Genomic DNA, 12,475 nt, shown 5'->3' on the forward strand with positions numbered 1-12,475 from the left:
GGTCTTGTAAGAATGAAGATACTGGGAGCATACATTTTAATAGGCGCTGGATCAAGAATATATTGATAAGAGTATCAAATTATTTTCTAGTAGTCTGTAAAGATCTTTTAACTTCTGTTATCTATTGAGACCACCTACTTTGGTCTGTCTTGTACTGTTGATATGGATTGCTATGTTTAAGTTGCTTCTAAAGTTTCTCTGGGAAGTCCTTTTATCCTCGCAGTTGTTGGTTTGCATTTGATAACTTCTAATTCTTTCTACCAATATCCAGGGTCTACATCCTAATCACTCTCAACATGACCTCCTAATTCTGGAAGGGACAAGTTGTTGGCTAAGATTTATTTAATTTCTTCTTTTGTGATGAAGTATCTCCATTTAACATCCAGTATCTTTCATAAGTGCATATATTTCAGAATATGTCTCTTTTCCTGCCTCATGTCTTAGATCTCTACTTCTATCCAGCCATGTGTTAATAATATTTGTGGGGTCAGTAATTCAGATTGGTCTTGACAATGGGCCCTTTCAGATGTCCTCATACTGGTCTGTTAAGTCATGATGCCTTGGCTTGATTTGTTGTTGACACTGCAAGAAACATCTGGAATTATACTGAAGTGAACCTGAAGAAATGCAGTATAAAATCATCTTGCAATTCTTCTGTTGTACATTTCTAGAAACACCATGGTAAGTGAATTGCATCAAGAATCTCTTGTTCCATTTTGATGACAGTATGGTATAGTGTTTATCTGTCTGTGTATTTTTAGAATTTCATATTCTTTGTGTCAGGAAATTAGTCTTGTTATCTGTTAAGAAACCTTAATTTCATATTAATTTCAACACATCTGGTTGAAAGATTATGGTGCCTCTGATAGTCTTTTTAATTATTCTGCCTTCAGTTTCTGGGCTTTATTCTATAAGCCTACCAATCTCTGCTCCACGTAATGTTTATATAAAAGCTATTCTTCCACCTTTTCTTGTGCAACTTTATACTTCTATTATACCTCTGGATCTTGTGAAAACTATTGATTTTAGAGCAGTGCCTTTCTCACATTGCGCCCTTTCCTACATCTGAGTTTCATACCTTATAGTGCTTTCAAAACCTTAGTCTTGCTCTTAAGACTCATAACTGACTTGGAAATCATTTCAGTACCAACTTGCCTGTGTATGTACCCATTTATTTTTTCCTAGAGTATACAGCACAACACTCATGTGTCTATCCCTCTCCTTATGTTGTAGATCCCTAGGATGTTCTCCCCAGGAAAATATGAGCCTCTTTCTCCATTAGTCCAGCTGCTTCATTGCCAGGGCAGTTGGACAACATCTGGTGTGCGTATGTACATCCAGTGAGACTAAGATGACTGCAGAATCCCAGCTGAGCCAGGAACATTGTTGCCACCTGGAAAAGCCCTTAGACCTTTGTCATTTGCCCAGTATGCGAGATGTCTCTCACTTTCATTGTAGTGCAGTGTACGTGCTCACACTCAGGAAAACTAGCCTATTCCTCCTCTTCAGTTATGTATTGTTTTATTTTATGGGATTATTTAACATCTGCTGGTAAACAGCTTTTACATAGCAAAAGGTGGAAGATGGCATGGTCATGTTGAAGTAGCAGGCAATTTTGGGTTTTTATGTTTGGAATGGAAAAAAGGCCAACAGCTTACTACTAACCACATGATCAGAGTAGTTAAATGGACAGCCACATATTTAAAGCTGTGGCAGTAGATGTGGGGCTGTTTGTTCAGTGCTATCCCATCACAGAATTACACAGCTCGCTGTGGTTGCAGTCTGATAATTATTATTGATTCGCTCTCAGGCTGTCAATCTGGGGACAGCGCTAAAGCAGTCCATGATGGACAGAAAGAGGATTGGACAGCCACCATCCAACGAGGAAACTTCATCTTGAAAATGAACTTAGATGAGATGGTGCTAGTGGATAAGGGTAATTGATGATTGTTTCAGAGTCGAAGAAGGAAAAAAGGAGAGATAAAAAATTCCTCTTTGGCATTCATCCTTAGTGTCCTGTAACACTCCAGGGACTGTCTGCAAACTCTATAAAGTTTAAAGTTTCTATTTTCAGTGTTTAGCCAAATATACTGCTCTTGCTATTAGTACTAATTAGCTTAGGGTCACCAGGATCCATGAGAAAGGCAGGACAGTACCTCAGGGAAATAACTTTTCTCAACCCAGACGTATTATCTTGATCTACTTTTGAGTTCCTAAACATAAGCAAATCTTAGCACTTTTAGGCTGGTTAAAGCACTTAATACTCAAGATGTAGATATTAGCGCTATGGATCACTATACTAAAGCCTTGTACAAGCAGTAATGAGAGTTATACATTATATTTTAAAGCATCTCTTTATAAATATATAGTATAAATACTAGAGTATTTCTTTATAAATCTGCTCTAATTAACTGTCAACTCGTGAGAGAGTAAACAGTCATAATAGAAGTGCTAGGCAGTGTAAGCTATCCAGAGTCTTATTTTATGATGTGGTTGGCCTTTGTATTTTTAGAACACCATATAAAATGCTTGAGATAGAGCAATGAGTGCCAATGAAATTAAAACCTACCTACACGTCTTGATCTATCCTTTAAGCTGAATTCTGCCCATGCTTTTATTTCAGCACTGATAATGCTTCATGTAATTTCCTTTGCTTTTTTTACTAAGGTAGGTTGAGCTGTTGTGTTTCAGTTGGGGATTATCCTTGTTGGTCATCTTGCATGTATACAGGACCTGGAATCACAAATCTCCTACAAACTCCAGAAATCACAGTGTGTGAATTCAAAAGTGCCAGCTGGAAGGAAGGACTATTAACTTGGCTGCCGGCTGGTAGGGAGTATCTCTGAGCCTCTCCTGAAAAATAAACCTCTGAGCAGAGGGGAGCAAATGCGGGCCCTTCCTTCTTCAGAAACACCAAATTTACTCTGATATAAGTGCTGTGGAGAGAAAACTGGATAAATAAAGATCTTTTGTAGCTCTGATGTCTTCAGCAGGCAGGGAGTGCTCAGACCTTCTCCTCCTCCTTGGCAGGGCAGCAAGGAGGTTGCTTGCAGCCCCAGGATTTGAGGTGAACACTGCTGGCTTGCTCATAGGGGTGACTTCTTACTGGTTCTTGTGTATGAATATTTTCCTTATGTTACCTTTCAACCTAGCAGCTGCTGTATCAATGTAAGTATTTTCCCTAGTATTTCCTTGTCATTTGACTGCTGTAATATTAAACATCAGTTGTAACTGAAAGGGACCATGTATTGGGGAAAATTCACTTGGATTTTCATATAAGCCCCAATCTTAAGTGCCTAAGCTATGAGGCCAATCTTTCAAGATTTTTAGAGAGGAAGAGGTGGACTCCTGCAGAGGACAAGTCTCAGCAAGTGTCTAATTTATGTGACTTAACTCAATTCCTTGAAGAGCTTTTCTGTCCTCTCACTATGTAATCAGAGATTGTCAGTAAGAGCAGAGATCTTAAGGCAGCTCAGATGAACAGCAAAAGCAACCCTTCCTTTCTGGTGTCTGTCATTGCTTCCAGCTGGTGATATCATCTTCCACAAAACAGTATGGAAGAGTGAAATGCAACCAAGAATGTTCATCTCCCTTCCTGACCCACTCAGTAGACACATGGAATGGCACATCCACTCTTACTGGTGGTGGAAGGGAAAAAAAGGATTACTGCCAGGGCCACAGGGCTGCCTAAAGGAGTGCCAGCAGAACGGAAGGTGTAAGCTTGGTGAGAAGGATTTATAATCTTCTTTGCAGGTAGCAAGGAAGGTTTATACTCTGGCATATAGGTGGAAAATGGTTAATCCTGCTTTCCTTTGATATTCTTTCTCTTTAGGTGAACTTTCAGATAAAGCAAAATTATATTAAACTTTTCACTCCTGTACTTCAGAAATAGCAGAACCACAATATTTCAAACCTGATAAACATTTGCAGTCAGTCTGGGGCTAATTGTACCAGCCATCAGCTGAGACGAGTAAGTTTATCCTCAAATTTTATGATAGAGCAGATAGAGCTTTGAAATTAAATTGCCTGAATTTATGTGGGGAAAATGAGGACTGTGATGGAAAGGACATCATTCTTTCATTTGTGACTCCAACATTTCCAGGGTTTACCTGGATTGCCTGAAGAATTAGCTAGGGCAGATGATAAGGCAAGATCTTCTGTATGGCCACTTTTTTCAGGTATCTCGAAGGCTTCTAAATGCAGTTGTTTTCTTAACTTGGCTCCATGATCCCCTACTGTCCACAGTGCAAATTAATGTTTGAATTATTCCTGCTCTTCTGATTAACATCATCTTTGGGAAGTTAATACTGTGGAATGCACAGAGGAACACTGTGTAAAGGTTCTCTCCTATCTAATCCCTTTGCATACTGTCCCTACAAAGGCTAAGGATGAGACCAAGAGAAATTTTCTTGTTTGCATCCAGGGAGAGTCACATAATGCTTGCTCTGGTACAGCACCTTGGTTGCTGTTCAAACCGGCCACGGCTTTACCAGAGTCCCCAGAGCAACAGTCTGAGCCTTCAGCAGCAGGAAAGGGCCTGAGCAGGGTGTGAGAGGAGCCCTGTTCTCACAGCAGACACAGTAATGCCATAGCCCATCACGATCCATGTGTGCAAAGTGAATGTGTTTTCTAAAGAGGATTACCAAAATGTCATATTGGAGTGAACAAATCAAGCCAAGCCTCCCCAAAGACTGACTTCTTTAAAGCTGTCGTAATTAGCAAGCATTTTAGGCAAGATGTAGAGATTATGGTGTTCTTTGTATTTGGATCTTCTATTTCATTGGCCCTAGGTGGTGCAGTTTTACTTCCCTGCTTTGTAGTTAAAGGCAGAGCTAGATGTGGCATTAGCAAGAACATCAGACTGAACACAATGGGACACAACTGAGGTACGCAACAGAGCGTGCCCTCCATGACCAGAGAGGCTGTCCAAATGTTGACAGTTTGTTTACCAGGGGGTTTTAGTATGGGTCAAGGGATATTTTGAACTGTTCCAGGCTGCCCCATTGTGTTTGCATATACAACTGCTTGTACTGAATGGCTATGATGGTCTGTATCTTAGAAGACCCTCTTTTACTCAGATTTGCTGACTTTCATGGTGATGGCAATGTCTGTCTAATCTCCCGTCCTTTCCTGGAAATTGTGAATTGAATAAGGCTGTGTAAGCTGAAGAATTGTTTCTCTGATAAGATTGTGGTTTTTCACTGTTGATATTAATTTGTATCTTTATTATTTATATTAACTAGCTTTCTTGGCTATCCCTACTTGCGGCAACAATAACTGCTAGTCCTGGGTCCGGGCCAAGCTGCGTAAATGCCAGGAGAAAGCAGTCAGCTGTCCACAGACTATTTGTGTGCCACTCAGAAACGGCTTGGATATCACTGTAGGTACTGCAGCCTTGGAAACATTGGCTTCAATTCCTTGCCTTATGACAGGGTTACCTTGTGACACAAGCTATTTGTTTGCAGCCCCCTGTACCAGCCAGGCTGCAAACCAAGGAACTGAGCTATTCTCGGGGCACTTCAGGGGGAGGGCTGTGGCTCAGAGAAATGCAGTTCCTCCCATCTTTTTTCTACTGGCCCGCAGAAAGGAGCTGTGGCTCTAGAGATGCTCACTTCTAGGAAATAACATCCCATCTTGTGAGCTTGTCAGCCTGGCTCTGCCCAAGCCTCTCAAATCACTCCTAAAATGAGAGAGGTGAGGGGTTTCTGAGGCCACATGAGGGTTGTGTGCTGTGAGGAGCAGGTGCAGGAGGCTAGAGCAACACGTTTTACTCTCCTGCATAGGTTCATAAAGAAGATCATGCTCTGACTTTAGGGGCCGTTTTCTCCAGTTATAAGCTGTGACTTGAGGACTTCAGCAGGAGCTAGTCCCATGTCCTGGTAAATTCTTCCAAAGGCAACATAGAGGAGTAGAGGTGAAGGCATGACAATAGCCGTGATGGCTGTACTCCAAATGCCGTGCCAGAGTAGAGGAATAATTGACTGTATTGGCCAAATGACAGGAGATCGCTGTGCTCTGACAGGGAAGCGTATGCCCCTCTCACTCATAACCACTGGAAATGGGAAATGGTGGGTATTCACTGAAACGAGTAATACGAGAAAGAGACTGTTCCATCAGTTCCTTTGAAGAACACCAGTGATTAATGGGTGTCAGCATCAATATTTTCTCCTAGCACAAAGACTGCCTGTGTGCTCTTAGTTGTGAGGGGTACAAGGTTACAAACTGGTGTGTGGGGTGTATTTTCTGGAAGCTAGAGGCCTGCAATTGCTGGGAAGAAAGCTGCAGCTGAAAATATTGAATTTCTCTAGATCCCTAAGCAGACCTGCAGGTATAATAATTGATCACAGAACACTGTAGGCTGGTCTGAGATGTGCAGAGATGAGGCAGAAAAAGGCACCATTCCTCAGCTGCCTCGTTCTGCTTCTTGCTCCATCATGCTGTTTGTGTCACATCTGCTGTTCTGGGTTTTTCAAGCATCTCCTATGCCTCTGACCATCATGTGACATCTATTGCCAGATGATGACCGTCACTAGAGGCTCACCTTTGTATCTGTGTGCATATGCATTTTGTTAATACTGTAGTGTTTTAGATGAGTCCTTTGAGACTGAGACACCATTATTTTTCTCTTACAGTACCAATATAGTATTCTGTGCACTCATCGGGAAGCAGGATTTTTTTAGGAATTAGGAAGCATTTTTTCTAAGGCTCGGTGGTCTAAAAGTAATGTTCTGCACTGAGTAGTGTAAAAAGTGTCAAAAGTTTTTTAAGTAGCAGTATTGCTGCTCTCCTAGAACAGGGTAATAATCCAAAATAAGACTCCCATGCCACTGTAGGTATAGAAACCAGTGTGATATTTATTCCTTACATGTTGCAACTCTGAATAGTCAGATCTTCCACAGAAGCGCTGTCTCCTGATTTCTGACCTGATTCAGTATTGGGGGTGGGTACCAGCCTCATGAAAGAAGAGCACAATAATCCTATAAATGGTTGGGACACACTTGTACATCATTTGAATTGAGACTGTGTCAGTCAGCAGGTAAGCAGTTTTGTAATAGAAAAGAAGCTGGTTTGTGGGAGCTACCCTGCAGTCCCACCACTTGGAGCAGGTGTTACGATAAGATAATGGTCTCTTGTAGTAACCCTTGTGAATCACAATCCTTGAGGAAAAAGTAGGGACAAGCCCTTCAAATTGGGTTTCAAAAGCATATAAAGAGTTGACCTTACAGAGGTAGTTCAAGGAATAACCTAATCTTTCTGTCCCATATCCCCCCATGTACAAAAGCTTGCCTGAAATTGAAAGGGGGGGCAGGGGGGAGCGAAGCTTGTAAAAGCAATGTTGATACCAAATAAAGAGACTGGTGTCCCCACAAAATCATTTTACAGCCTCTCTCTGCAATCTGCAGAGGATTACAGGTTTGCAGCATGTTTATATCTGGCTAAGACCAAGGAGGGTTTGCTGCAAAATGGTTATCAGTGTAGAATCAAGGCATAAACAACAGCACTGAAGTAAAAAGCCTAATGATTTGAATGAATTGAGTGCGAGAAATGATGTGTCTTAAAGACAATGTTGCTTCAAGAAAATATATTTTCTGCTGTGGTTTTTTTCCCATTATTAAGTTATAGTAAGCTCATATATACTCACAGACTTGCCTTCTGCAAAACTAACATAATTTTAACAATTAAAGATTGAAGTGTGGACTTCTGAGATGATCCCTTATGACCTACACTTTATTAGATTTATGTTACCTTTTGATATGTTCTATTTGCTGGAAGCCCCAGCATCCTATCATTATGATTCAAACAGGCTTTGCTCTCTGCTCACAAATAATTGATGCTCCCTTTGCACAAGGCATAGTTTTCAGCTGATAAGCAGCAGGGTAATTGGCACCTTCACAGGATATTAGGCAGGGGAAAAAAAGCATCACACTTAGCAGACAGGAAGCAGACAGGAGAAGGTAACCAAATAATTGTGGCAGTGTAATCAGGGCTAAATGCTACTTGACAAGCTCTATATGTTTGCACTTCCTGTAGTAAATATTAAGATTTCTATTTATCAGCAGAGGGGTGGAGGGGTGAGAGGGGGGGTGCCTTTGCTACATGAACATTTGTAAGAGAGGTGCATTGTTAGCAGTATCTGTATTGAATATGGTTTATTCATTTAAAGACACCATGCAGTTGTAAACACATCTGTGTGAAGCATCTCTGTGGTCCCATGTTAGCTAGTGGGTGTGACATAATTAACAGTACTGTCATATCAGATAGGTGGCTATGAATAATACTAAATTGCAATGGATTCCTGTGCAGCTGCACGTTACACATTGTGTCTACAGGCTTGCAGCCTTAAAAACAAGAAAAATTAGGTGTATTTGAGGGAGCCAAGAAATGCTTTCAAGTCTAAAGTCTTACTCTGATGCAGATAAAAAGCTTCTTGGCTGCAGTCACTGGCAGTGTCACTGTGTCTCTCGAAATATTTTTAGTTTGTTTGACTTTGCAATGCTATTCTGGTACGACTTTTGTGGTGTCCAGCAGCTAATAGCTATACATTTATTTTGAAATTATCCTTTCAAGTTCAGCCATGTACCTGTTAAGACTAAAACCGTCGAACAAATGAGTCATATCAAATGTGCAATCTCATCAAATTTAGCTTCTTGAGCTGTGGCTGGTATTTTTAACAAGTGTGGCATTTCTCACCGGTAATTGCTTTTTCTTTATTTTCTTTGTATAGATTATGGACTTCATAGTAAATGTATTGGTGCATCTTTAATCTTGCGAGTCACTCAGATACTACACTGAGTGCACTGGAAATGTGTATAAATAGAAAGGTTAAAAATAAGTGTAACTATGTAATGCCATGCAGTATTTCTAGCAAAAATATTTGTTTACTAAGATCTACTTTTATTAGCCGCTACTTACAACTTCCTTATATGCTGTGTGAGTGTGTAAGGGGAGGTGAAGGTTCTATTAACAAAATAATTTGGTGATGAACTAGATTCTATTTTCCCTACATAGACCAATTCCTAACCTTTAATAGTTATTAAAATACCCTTTTAAATGTCTACAGAGCACCAATATATATGTATGAGGTTTAATTATTACTATAGGGTTACAAAGGCTGTGATGGTGTATTTTATTAGATAAGAATAAGGAGTGTCAGTGGAAATAAGACCTATCACATTATAGAACAGCTCATTCCCAAGACAAGCACTTGTGTCTGTCCTGATGATGGTGTTGCTGTATTTGTTTTCCAATTACATCTTGAGTGAACTCAATAGAGCACAAGGCATGATGGGAGAAATCGCCTTTCACTGCAATTACTCTTCGTGGTCTGCCCAGAAACAGGGGAAGAAACATTCTTACTTACTTTACCATCCTTACCTGATTTCCGAGTACATTCCTCAGTACTTGCACATAAACGTGAACCTGCAGCAAAAGGAGCCACTAGCAGAGCTCTCTCTGGTTTGGTCCTGTTTCTCACTTGCATGCACAACAGTTACACCAGAGAAGAGGATTGATTTCTCCAACCAATTATGCTTAAACATGCTAAGCTTGTTATTGAGCTACATTGTTGTTATGTAGAACACTGTGCTTATGTGGTACAGCACTTTCCACTGATACTAATTATTAAATGAGTTCTTGCTGTCTTCACAACGCACAGATGGTGACAGTCTAGGTCTGAGTAACACACATAGGGAGGCAGTGTGTGGTAACTCTTCATATAGCCTATAGTTTGGGTAGTTATGGCTCTGTGTGTCTCGCTGTAGTACTTGTCAGAATTAATATTTTAAGAGCTCATAAATTTGTTAGAATATCAAACTTCACTGAGTTTTCTTCTATGGATATAACATCTCCAGAAATAAAAATCTGTTTTGAATCAGAAAGCAAACATTCAATTTTTCTCTTCTGGGCAGAAATATAAATACCAGTTTTGTTGGAGAATACTCTCAGTTCCATCTTTAATATTGAGACAATTAAGTTTTTTTCCAGAGTTGTGGAGTGTCTACTATAATTATAGAACCTTCTGTTCCATTTCTAAAGCTTTATTTAACCACTTCATTGTCTTGGCCTGCTATGACATGTCATATATGGACTATTGGCATATGTGTTTGTTTATGTGTGCAGAAGCCTTACTTGCTAGCAGTTTGCAGCATTCCCTAGGTACTACATTGTACTGTCATTACTCTCGTGCTACTCAACAACCCAGCTGCTGAAAAACAATATTTCTGCAGCTCTGATTTCACAGACTAAACTAATACCAGCCCACGGAAAGCCTTGCTGCTGTAGATCACCAGGCCACTGCATGAGGATCTGGAGCTGAGCTCCTGTTGCAACTGCATGCATGGTTCACTGTGGTCTGCCCCTCCAGCCCCTGCTGTTATCCCCACTGTGCTCTGAGGAATATGAGGCTCCTCTAATACTCCTTGAATATCCTTGGAGTCTGAAGGGGTTACCATAGCATTTAGAGAAATTAATCCAGGAAGGGGTTATCTCAATACGCTCTACTCTTCAGGAGGAACAGTCTATTAGTGACATTTCTTCCTGCTTAGTCTGTCTTTCTCCTGTGTCTCTGCTTGACAAAAGTAAAGCGTACACAGAAAGAAAAAAAGTTTTAGCATCTACTTTGATGGGCAATCCTGCCACACAAGGCAGAGCACCTCCCCTTCAGCTGGAAAAGGATGGAGGAAACAAAGCATGCAAGTCATCAGATCCAGAATGAGACCAGTTTCCCTCAGTCTGTGCAGCCACAACTTATCTGTTGCTACCACTGGTAGAGTAACACCAGGCTGAATATGTGCACTGTTGTCTTCTCTGTCTTGTTGAATTGACCATTTGGAAAGAGAAACACAGCCATGGGGGTTGCACCTAGATTTTTGCCTCTAATTTGCAGCATGTTGATGCCTGTGGCGAGCTGAGAAATACCTTCTAAAATATATGCTCTCATGTGTTAAATTATGAGGAGGACATAAAACACAGCCCTGTGGTGTTGGTCCTTGCCACAGATGTAACTCTATATTAAGAGACTGTGCTAATAAAGGAAATATTACTTTTCCTCACACAGGACATTAACCCTGCATTGCTCAGACAAATAAAACCATAAATTAAGGTGTAATTTTAGTTATAACAAGAAACATACCCTAGCCTAAGGAAGAAAAATCTACTTCAGGCACCATCACAGCATTTGCCTTGGACAGCTGAGATTGAAGTTACAGCCCGTAGTAGTGTCCAGCCTCGTAGCACTCCCCATGGCCATGGGCGCAGCAGGGGCCTCTTGCCTTGAGGTATCAAGGGCTACAGGACCCCCAGCTCTAGAGAATCCTTGTGCTTTGGTCATCCTTTTCCTGCCGCGGCTGCTGTTTGAGGCAGTCTTTTGCAGTATTTCTCTATTGCTGGCAGGAATCCTAGTCAAGATATATATTGTGGCTATACTGCACAAGCAGCCTCCTAATCCAGTAAAAGTGACAGACTACTTAACAGTTTTACAGACATTCATTCATATGTCGTGCTTTTTTTTCCCCCTACATCCTGAGTGTAAATTAGGATGATACTTTCAATGCCAGGATGACAATTTGGCATCCTTGATATGATGTGCATTATTGGAACAAGGGAAGGCAGAGCCGGCCTGTTTAGATCAAGAGAATACTTAAAAGGATATTTACTGTTCTTCCAAAGTCATCATTAAGCTCAACTAGTATTTGTTAAGTTGTTTGAGGTTTTTAGGTGAGTACTATGTTATTTACTTACTATTACTATTTATATGGTAATGAAAGGAGGGCTGATCTTGTGGTTGAATCAGAAGCTGTAGAATCAGGAGATGTGGCTCTATGTCACAACTCTGCCAAACTTTTTTTTTTTCTTTTTGGTGACAAGTTATTTAATCTCAGTGTCTCAGTTCTCCAGCTATAAAATGGGAATAATAACGGTGCCTTGTTCCCAGGTTTTGCTTGTCTTATTATCGATAACTGCATTCTCTTTGGGGGTTAGACTTTCCCTTGCTTAAAGGCTTAACACAAAGAGATCCTAATCTCAGCTACTTTAATACAAATAACAGCTACAAAAAATAGTGCTATTACTACCTGGGCATCAGCATGACTTGTGACATCAATATAATGCTGACAAGCTCCTTACCTCTCAGGATTTGCTTTGCCCATCTCTGCTCCTAATCCTAATGCATTCAGTCCTGCTGGTGTGGAAAAACATCTTCATGGTTAATACTCCTCCCTCATGAAAGGAACATTACTCTAGTTTTCTGCCTATCTCTGCTTGTCAGGATGAGCTGCTGGCATTATATCCTGCATACATCATTGCTTAGTTGTTATACTCAAGGAAACCATTAGTTAGTCCTGGTATTTATTTCTCTGTGTGTCCTTTTATAGAGGTTCACTTCTTTTGAAAAGAGCAACCACCTCCTCTCACTTTTAAGCTTTTGCTGCAACACCTTTTAATGTGGCACAATACTACCAGCTCCTCTTCCTTCTCC

At 40.6% G+C, this 12,475-nt stretch overlaps 1 long non-coding RNA gene across 1 annotated transcript in view; it reads left to right on the forward strand.

Moving 5' to 3' along the window:
* LOC308067374 overlaps positions 1-12,475 on the forward strand; it is a 94,124-nt gene that overhangs the window by 64,956 nt on the left and 16,693 nt on the right. The gene's annotated exons all lie outside the window — the stretch shown is intronic.

This window comes from Falco punctatus (genome assembly GCF_963210335.1).
Source record: "Falco punctatus genome assembly, chromosome: 7".
NCBI lineage: Eukaryota > Metazoa > Chordata > Aves > Falconiformes > Falconidae > Falco > Falco punctatus.